This window comes from Pseudoliparis swirei, chromosome 7 (genome assembly GCF_029220125.1).
Source record: "Pseudoliparis swirei isolate HS2019 ecotype Mariana Trench chromosome 7, NWPU_hadal_v1, whole genome shotgun sequence".
Taxonomy (NCBI): Eukaryota; Metazoa; Chordata; class Actinopteri; order Perciformes; family Liparidae; genus Pseudoliparis; species Pseudoliparis swirei.
In genome coordinates, this window is record NC_079394.1 from 7,675,811 (window position 1) to 7,684,918 (window position 9,108).

General features: G+C 43.1%; 1 protein-coding gene across 6 annotated transcripts in view; it reads right to left on the reverse strand.

Moving 5' to 3' along the window:
• Nucleotides 1-7,681, reverse strand: part of rimbp2b (RIMS binding protein 2b) — a 76,680-nt gene extending 68,999 nt beyond the window's left edge. For all 6 annotated transcript variants that reach the window (XM_056418415.1, XM_056418420.1, XM_056418418.1 and 3 more), the window contains exon 1: nt 7,597-7,681. The gene's annotated coding sequence lies outside the window, so the exon portion shown is untranslated. The remainder of the gene's footprint in view (nt 1-7,596) is intronic.
• Nucleotides 7,682-9,108: the final 1,427 nt, after the last annotated feature.

Genomic DNA, 9,108 nt, shown 5'->3' on the forward strand with positions numbered 1-9,108 from the left:
ATACCAAAATCTGCAAACACCCGAGCAACATGTTGACCTAGTGTATCAATGAAAAATAACACTTAAGCACTCATTCAACCAGATACTTACAAACACACACAAGTATAAGATGCCAACAAGGTAAAATAACATTCTCTCTCCATGTTCAACCACTTAGCCGCCAATGCTGATGGCACTACCTGAACTGCTTGTTATTGCCAAGCTAGTGGAGCTGGCTGGAAATAATAACACCCCTTATTAAATTATTTATAGCCCCAGTCAGGTGGAACCAGGTGCTGCTTTTGTGTCATAGAGGGAGAGCGGTAACTCGACCAGGCCACCGCTGCATGGAGGTGAAGACTCCATGGAACAAGCGTACATGCTGCTGGGCTACAAACAAAACACAGGATGTCACGACACTCACTCGGCTGTTTCCATGTGACATTTTCCCGCAAGTGTTCAAACAGAGGACGAAGATTTAGCAGGTTGAACCAAACGGGGGCGGAGCCTGAAGTGATGCTCACAGTTGACCCACCCACCCTGTGTTGGTGTTGCTGCCCACCCTGACATTTGTGGGCATGGCCAGAAGTTGACCTTTTTTAGTGCTGAATGCTAATGCTACGGTGCTGTGCGCCCGCCTCTCGTGGGAACAAGCAGTGCTATTTTTAGCCCCATGTCCCCAGCTGCACATGTCCAACCCGGGGCCAATGAGCAATTAGTGTTTGTTTCTAACAGCAGGAGGCAGTGCCGTAACCTCCCTAACGCAAACAGACATCTGGACAAAAACTGTCTTTGTCCTGCCCCGTACCCCTGCTGCAAGGCAGGGCAGACCCCTGAAGCCATCGTCCCTCCATCCAGCTAAACCTTCATAGAAGCTCATCAACCGCCATTCATGCTGGAAACTAACTTATTCACCTACTGTGCAATAATGCATGGCCTCGCCTGAAAATAATACTGTCACATGCCTGTGTTTCAATAGTAAAGTAAAATGTATGCCATGATAAGTCCAAGCAACTCCTTGCTTGGGGCTATCAACTCTAACTCTCCACATATTTCAGGAGGCTACATGGAATCATCCTTGGCACTGCAATTTACGATTATTTTCATCATCGGTTAATCTGCAAATTATTGCATGCACAGAAGCCACAGCTAGGATATATATTTATATATACATATATATACACTTACCATTCAAAAGTTTGGGGTCACTTAGAAATGTCTTTATTTTTCAAAGAAAAGCACTGTTTTTTCAATAAAGATAACATTAATCAAAAATACACTCTATACATTGTTAATGTGGTAAATGACTATTCTAGGTGGAAGTGTCTGGTTTCTAATGAAATATCTCCATAGGTGTAGAGAGGCCCATTTCCATCAACGATCACTCCAGTGTTCTAATGGTACATTGTGTTTGCTAATCGCCTTAGAAGACTAATGTCTGATTAGAAAACCCTTGTGCAATTATGTTAGCACAGCTGAAAACAGTTATTCTGGTGATATAAGCTATACAACTGGCCTTCCTTTGAGCTTGAAGTTAGAAGAACAAAATTAATACTTCAAATATTAATCATTATTTCTAACCTTGTCAATGTCTTGACTATATTTTATATTCATTTGATAAATAAAAGTGTGATTTTTCATGGAAGACACAAAATTGTCTGGGTGACCCCAAACTTTTGAACGGTAGTGTATATGGGTGATCAATATTGTCATAAATTAACTAAGATACTTAAATAATGATTTGATTAATCATTTCACTTGTAGCTATTTATGATGGCGACAAAAAGTAACATTCACTTTGTACGTGATCTGATTGAATGACATTTCAGAACAGTATGTGCTCATCCTTTGTGATAATGTGTGATGATTATGCAGAAGGTAATCTTTTTACGAGGATGACTATTCCTTGCAGCAGGCATTTTAAAGTAGAATTATAAACAATTTATTCCAGCATGCAGGGAATTCCTCAAACCCATGTTGGGCTGAGGTCCTTGACTGTCAGCTACTCTAAGATAATACAGAATATTATGATATATCTGGCTGAGAGGGTATAATGAGTCAGTTTGTGAGTCTGTATGTCATGACTGCCACTTTAATTCATTTTAGTCAGGGCAAAGCTAATTCAATCCACTCTTCTTCATGCAATTACCCTGTGCCCCTGTTCTCAGATGGAACAGCAAGGAGACGGTGGATTGGCCAACAGACTTACCAAGCCTACAGAGACCTATAACATAGGACAATGTAGCATGGCCCATCATACAGTTAACAAAGATAAATCACTGCAATAAAATTAAATTGTGAGCTCTTTTTTCTCGTAATCTGCTGTGAAATTCCACTTGATCGGGACATTAGAATCAATTATATCCTCACATAACACAACGCATTAACTCCGGAGCACAATAGCATCCCATTAATCATCCACAACATGAAGAGACTGAAAGTGTGCCTTGAACTTAGTTGGCTGGCACAATGTGTTCGTAACACTGCCTGCCAATAACATGTTATCAAAGAGAGTGCAATTAATTTCGAACATGGTGGACAACAGAGTACAGCATGTTCATAGAAAGGACATGAACATTAGACATGGTGTTCAATAACCACCGCAGACATCAGAGGACCCGGCCCTGTTTACCTGCTGTTGTCAACTGTAAACTGAATAAATCAAATGAACCAGGTTTCACATCACTGTGCATCCATCATATGTAAGTTTAGGTTAATTTAACGTGTGCAACATGACACTGAACAGGATTACGCTTTTTAAAGAAAATAAAAGTAAAGTGTGGACAAAGCAAATGCAGTATGGAAAACCTGTAAGCAGAAAGGCATCAAGAGAGAGAGAGAGAGAGAGAGAGAGAAATCGAGTGACCGAGAGACCGAGATTGAACCTGTGGAGATAAGCTTTTTTATTACAAAGCAAATCCTGACGAATAATCATCACTGCTTGTGGATTTTGGCAAGATCCACATAATCATCCCGGCCCCCACCCTAAGGCCTCATTGTCCATCTTTCAGAATGGTTCCAAGCGGTCCTGCACTGATTCCTATAAAGACAACCACTGATGTGTCCATAACAACGTAACACTAATGGAGCTTCTAATTCAAATGTCTGCTGCTGTGAAAATGTCACAGCTGTCTATCACATCTAGAAAAAAAGTGGTAAAAAAAGCTATGTACCACTGCAACCAACTTCTGGGGTCTCATCTAATCGCATGCTGTTTACAGCAGATCAGTGTTGTCTATCTGACTGAGAGGACAGTGCTGATCAACTCCAGGAACAATCAATTATGAATGCATTCAGATCCCTGAGGTGATTATCAGCTACTCTCCTCTGACCTCAAGAGAAGTCAGCAGCCTGTCCATTACGGCCGTCTGTGAGCTGCAGCAGTCCGTCATATTGCCGACATGACGACAGTCGACACGACATATCTACTTACATTACATTTTACCTCCAGGAGCTATTGCGTAACACAAACACGTGCTGTAACCATACACATGCACATATGCAAAAGTACAAACTGCAGAAATACCATGCAAGCAGATAGACAAGAACATGTCCGCACACATACAATGAACATGTGTGTAAAGCGGATCTAATCCAGGGGCTTATAGCGCAAAACATCTCCATATATCTGCCCTCGCATGGAGATTTTCTCTGGACACACAAGAGACAGATGCTTGCTTTGTCATGCACGGGACAGTCTAACATGCAGTTGCTGACAATGATAATGCACTTTCACTCTGTGTCTCCAGGAGCCATCTTCACAGAGATTTCCCAGTGAAGATGGTGTTATGTAACAGCGGTCGTGGACCCTGCTGTTCATATCACTAATGCCTCACACCGTGGCGAGGTCACATGCTTTATCCAGGCCACATCCAGGCGCCAGCAGCAGCAGTGTTCCAGCTGTTACTACAGCAGCGCCTCAGCCACTCAGAAGCATGCTTAGCCATGCTCCTCTCACACTAACACATCCTCCACTGAGCAGCCATGTTCATCACTTCAGCAGCACTCCTTTCACTTTGGTCTCTGTAACCCCAGCGCTCCATACTGCTTCATCACTAAACAGCTTCAAAGGGAATTTGCTAATTACTTCTATTACCACTATTTGCAACTGAAACACCTCAGAGATCAATTATCTGGTGATGTGGTTTCTGTAGATGGCACTGCCCTGGCATCTAACACCACTGTAAAGAAGCTCAACATCATCTTTGATCGGGACTTGTCCTTTAACTCCCACGTGAAGCAAATCTCAAGGACTGCATTTATTATTTCATCTACAAAATATTAAAAACATTAGGCACATCTTGTCTCAAAAAGATGCAGGAAAATTGGTTCACGCATTTGTTAGTTCTAGACTAGATTACAGCAACTCCGTATTATTAGGCTGCTCGAATAAGTCTCTTAGGTCCCTCCAGTTGATCCAGAATGCTGCAGCTCGTGTTCTCACTAAAACCAAGAAAAGAGATCACATCACTACTGCATTAGCTGCTCTGCCCTGGCTACCTTTAAAATCAAGAATCACATTTAAAATTCTTCTCCTGACCTACAAAGCCTTGATCGGTGATTCTCCATCATAATTTAAGGAGCTTGTAGTACCATATTGCCCCACTAGAGAGCTGCGCTCACTAAATGCGGGGGTACTTGTGGTTCCTAGAGTCTTAAAAAGTAGGATGGGAGCCAGAGCCTTCAGTTACCACGCTCCTTTTTTATGGAACCAGCTTCCATCTTCGGACAGTCACCTCATGTAAGAGTAGACTCAAGACTTTCCTCTTCGATAGTGCTTATAGTTATATGGCTGAATCAGGTTCACCTGGTCCAGCCCCTGGATATGCTGCTTATAGGCTTATAGGCTGCTGGGGGACCTTTTAGGATACACTGAGCACCTCTCTCCTCTATCTCTACTTATGGATGCATTTTCATCTCTCCATCCCACATTATTAACTCTGCTTCCTCCCCGGAGTCCTTGTTCACGTCTTAGGGTCCTGATTGGACCTGGCTGGATCTGATGCCATGGCCCTGCTGATGTGCCCCGCCCACTCCTGCTCTCTACCTCCATCTGCCTGATGGATTGTGAAGGTCTGGATCGTGGTCGATGCCTCCCACCAACTATTCATACACTCTGTCATACTGTATGTGTTGTAACTCTGTAATGATTCCTTCTGTACACATGACATCTATTGCTTCTGTCCATCCTGGAGAGGGATTCTCCTCTGTTGCTCTCCTGAAAGTTTCTTCACTTTATTTTCCCCGTAAAAGTTTTTTTTCTATTTCTTGGGAGTTTTTCCTGATCCGATGTGAGGTCCTGGGACAGGGATGTCGTATTTGTACAGATTGTAAAAAATACCTTTTCATAACTCAATATCAGTGTACACTGTGCGAGAGATTGAAAATGTCAAATATATATTAAGAACACTTTCTCCTTTATAAAAAACTGCAGACAAGTGTATTTATCTTTCTTTTAAAATCCTCAATTTAAACAGTTTAAATGTTTACTTGAATGTGAAAGGGACGACTTGTAGTGACAAACTCACAGGGAATTATCACCCGACTCTTCCTTTCACTCCTACTGATCATTTTAGTGTCTTTCAGCTGTAGGAAGACGACGTTACTGTTGTGGTTCACTCTCTCGGCTCTCACAAGCCTCATTTCCAGACTCAGCAGGCGGCTGTATTCAGCAGCAACAAAACACAACCTCTGATAAACCCAACTCTACACTGGCAAACAGCAGCCACTCCAAGTGAGTCGCTTTCTGTTGAACACAGAGAAGAGCCAGATATTTACCAGGAGTTGCTGGAGACCAACAATAGATCTAAAAATAGAGTGAATATTGAACATTTGCCAGGTAGACGTAAACACAACTCCAAAGAATGCTAATGTTGCTTTGTGTCTACTGGGGGTGTGAATAATAAAGTATTTACTATAAGCTCACAGTATTAATTTAAAAGGAGATAATGTCAGTGTTGTGTTCACATTTTTTTCCACTGAAAGAAAAAACAGTAATGCAAAATGAAATGTCCCATTCAGTAGTAATGATCACAATTCTTTCATTGCTATTTTAAATCATCTTTATTTGAAATATATTAAAACAAAGATATCAATATATGATCTTTTAAAACTCTGGAATTACACACTAACTACACCTAATATTCCAAATATTCTAAATGTCTTCAATATGGTATAAAATCAGTGTTTAGTTTTCTGTGACTCAAAACAAAATGTCTGAGCTTCCAGTGCAGGAAACACCACGGGGAGGAAATATACCTGAGGAATTTAATGCAAATATTATTTGACCCAAAGCTGGATAAATAAATAAAAAGAAGCTCAACAGCATTCTTTCTCCCTCCTTGAACTCCCTCACCACCGACACCGTTCCTCCTTTCTCCAGCACAATGCAGAGAAAACTAATTTTAGTTAGAAATATGAATCCCTGTCTCATGTGCATAGTGAAGATAAAAGTCACTTGCTGGCAATTAAGGGATAACCAGCAGAATGATGAATGGCCATGTGTGCTTGTCAAGACAGGCAGGAGGAGCTACACGATGAATGGGAGTTTGTGAGAACTCTCATATTCGAGATGTGGGTCGAGTCTGACAGCCCTAATTATGGAAGCTCTTGAAATGAGTGACCTTGGGAGGCAGCAGAAACATCCAAACCTGTGTACACACACACACACACACACACACACACACACATCGTAAAAATCACAGTTCAGCCTCCACTGTTTATTTACCCTGCCACCCTCTGCTCTCGTGACTGCCACCTATAGGATCTTGTCTCACTGCATCTGAGATCTTTAGCTGATGACACAACCTACAGAAACAGGTATGCTTTACATATTAATACCCTCTACAATCCATGCCTTTATAATACACACATGCACATTCACATACAAATACTCAAGGATACCTTTTTGATAGCCTTGCATTGATAACACTGGTAAACAACACTGATGGATAATCTGCACGAATGTTTGACAAAATCCATGCAAGCAATGAGCAAGCACCAGAGGTCTGGTATCAATCATATCTCCAATTCATTAACACAACTTCATTCACCCTCTTGATTTGTTCTCAACTTAAAACACATCTCCTCTCTCCTCTGCCTGAAGACTCTGCAGAAAGCGTCATCTCACAGATATGGATGGCAGTGACAACCGGAGCCAACATCCACCCTAAATATCATGCTATATCCCCCACAGACCATAATCACACTGCTTCTGCTATACCGTCATGTAATCACACTGCAGGATGTTTCAGTTAGGGTGAGAAACTCATTACAACAGTATGATAGTGAATCCTCACTGCATGATGTGCAATGCCCTCTGGCTCCTCTCAGAGCTGTCAAAGCTGGATATCCTGTACTCCTGTGCAGAACAGGTAAAAACAGGTGTATCCGTCTCTTAAGAAGTGCATAAAGGGATAGGGGCTACATGTGTGCGATAACCTAAGACTATTTAAATCACTGTAGTCGCAAAGAGTCTAAAACACTAAGACATGATGATCCTTATCCCTCCAGCAGCAGCAGCAGCACAGGGATCCTGCAGCAGAGGCAGCACAACAATCCCTCTCTCAGAACAACACACACACATGGCTTGACAGCAGACAGTACATGGTACAGTACCTTAGCGGCAGCAGTTAAAGGACCGATGCAGAGGCAGGTGTTTCCTGATGTGTTGGGAGGACAGAAAAACAGCAGAACAAGGGCGATGGCTATGGCAGCTCTGTAGCATAAAATGGTTCATCAATGCTCGGCAGAAAGAGGCACAGCCAGGCAGCAGAGAGAGAGAGAGAGAGAGAGAGAGAGAGAGAGAGAGAGAGAGAGAGAGAGAGAGAGAGCCAGCGAGCATTACTCTGCTCACACTACTGTGGCTGTGCAGCAGAGCGCACACACACCAACACGCCCCCTTTCTCTCTCTCCTCTCTCTCTCTCACTTTCTCTCTCTCTCACACACACACACGCTTAGTCACACAGACACAGGCACGCAGGGGTGCAGAGGCAGTGCAGTGTGCAGCAGGACTGTGCAGCGCTCCCTCTTGAGGATATCTTTTGTCTTCCTTAATCAGAAGTGGTCATTCTCTCTTCTCCTCTCAGCAGTCACAGACAATCCTGTCAATAAAGCCTTCCAGCCACGTGCTCCATCGTACCGCCTGCCCACCTAACGACCAATGATGAGCAGCCATGATTGAAGCTGGCAAGGTCATGTGAGGATGTCTGGCGTCCCCTTTGGTCTTTGCTCACAGTTTCGTTGCAGTGTTTCTCGGTTATCTTTTTGAATTTCTTTGCGAGCTGATACAGGGAACCAGCCTAGCCTTGTCATTATCATCATGGGTCATTATGCCACAGAGGCCAACGGGAGGCTCAGCTTGACAAAGCATCACTCACTAAAGGGTGGTCCAGACCAATCAGCTATTACAAATAGCAGCTACATCATGACCATCCAATCACAGATCAGGGAATCAAGTGCAGAAGGGTATTAAAGGGGATTATTTGGGACATCCTGGGTTTTTTCTCTTCGGGGAGATGAAGAGGAGCAGCTCCACAGCGTGTGCAGTGTGGCTGCCCTCTGTGGCTGACAGCGGTGCTGCACTCTGCTGTGGGAGAAGGAGAGAGGAGCAGCAGGGCCCAAAACAGATATGCTTCACTCAGTGTGGATGCCTAGCAACCACAGCAGCTCCTTACCTCTGGTTAGAGCCGTCCCTCCCGCTCCAGACCAGCGGGACCCTCCCTGCAATCTCAATTGAGAGCCTATATTGCACAGTGGCTGTTCAACACCCAAGGCAACATGACATCACACAAGATTGATGTCAAAGGTTCCCGCTCCTGTTCTCTACCTGGCGCGTGAACACTGAAGGAGGAGGTGCTTAGCTCTGACGATGAGCAGGAATTACAACTGATGTGTTCACGATAACATCAGCTGCTGTCGGCAACTGCATTGAAGATTAAATAACCTCGGGGGCCATTAATAGATTAACTAAAAACATAACCCTGCAGGATTAAAAGTTGAACTGCAAACATAAGACTTCCGTGATACTTTTTGACAGGGGAACTGTGTTAATGAATGTCTTTTCATTCCATTATTTGTGAATGGAGAATTCATGAATGACATTTTAAATATCTGATTTATTGTGTCCC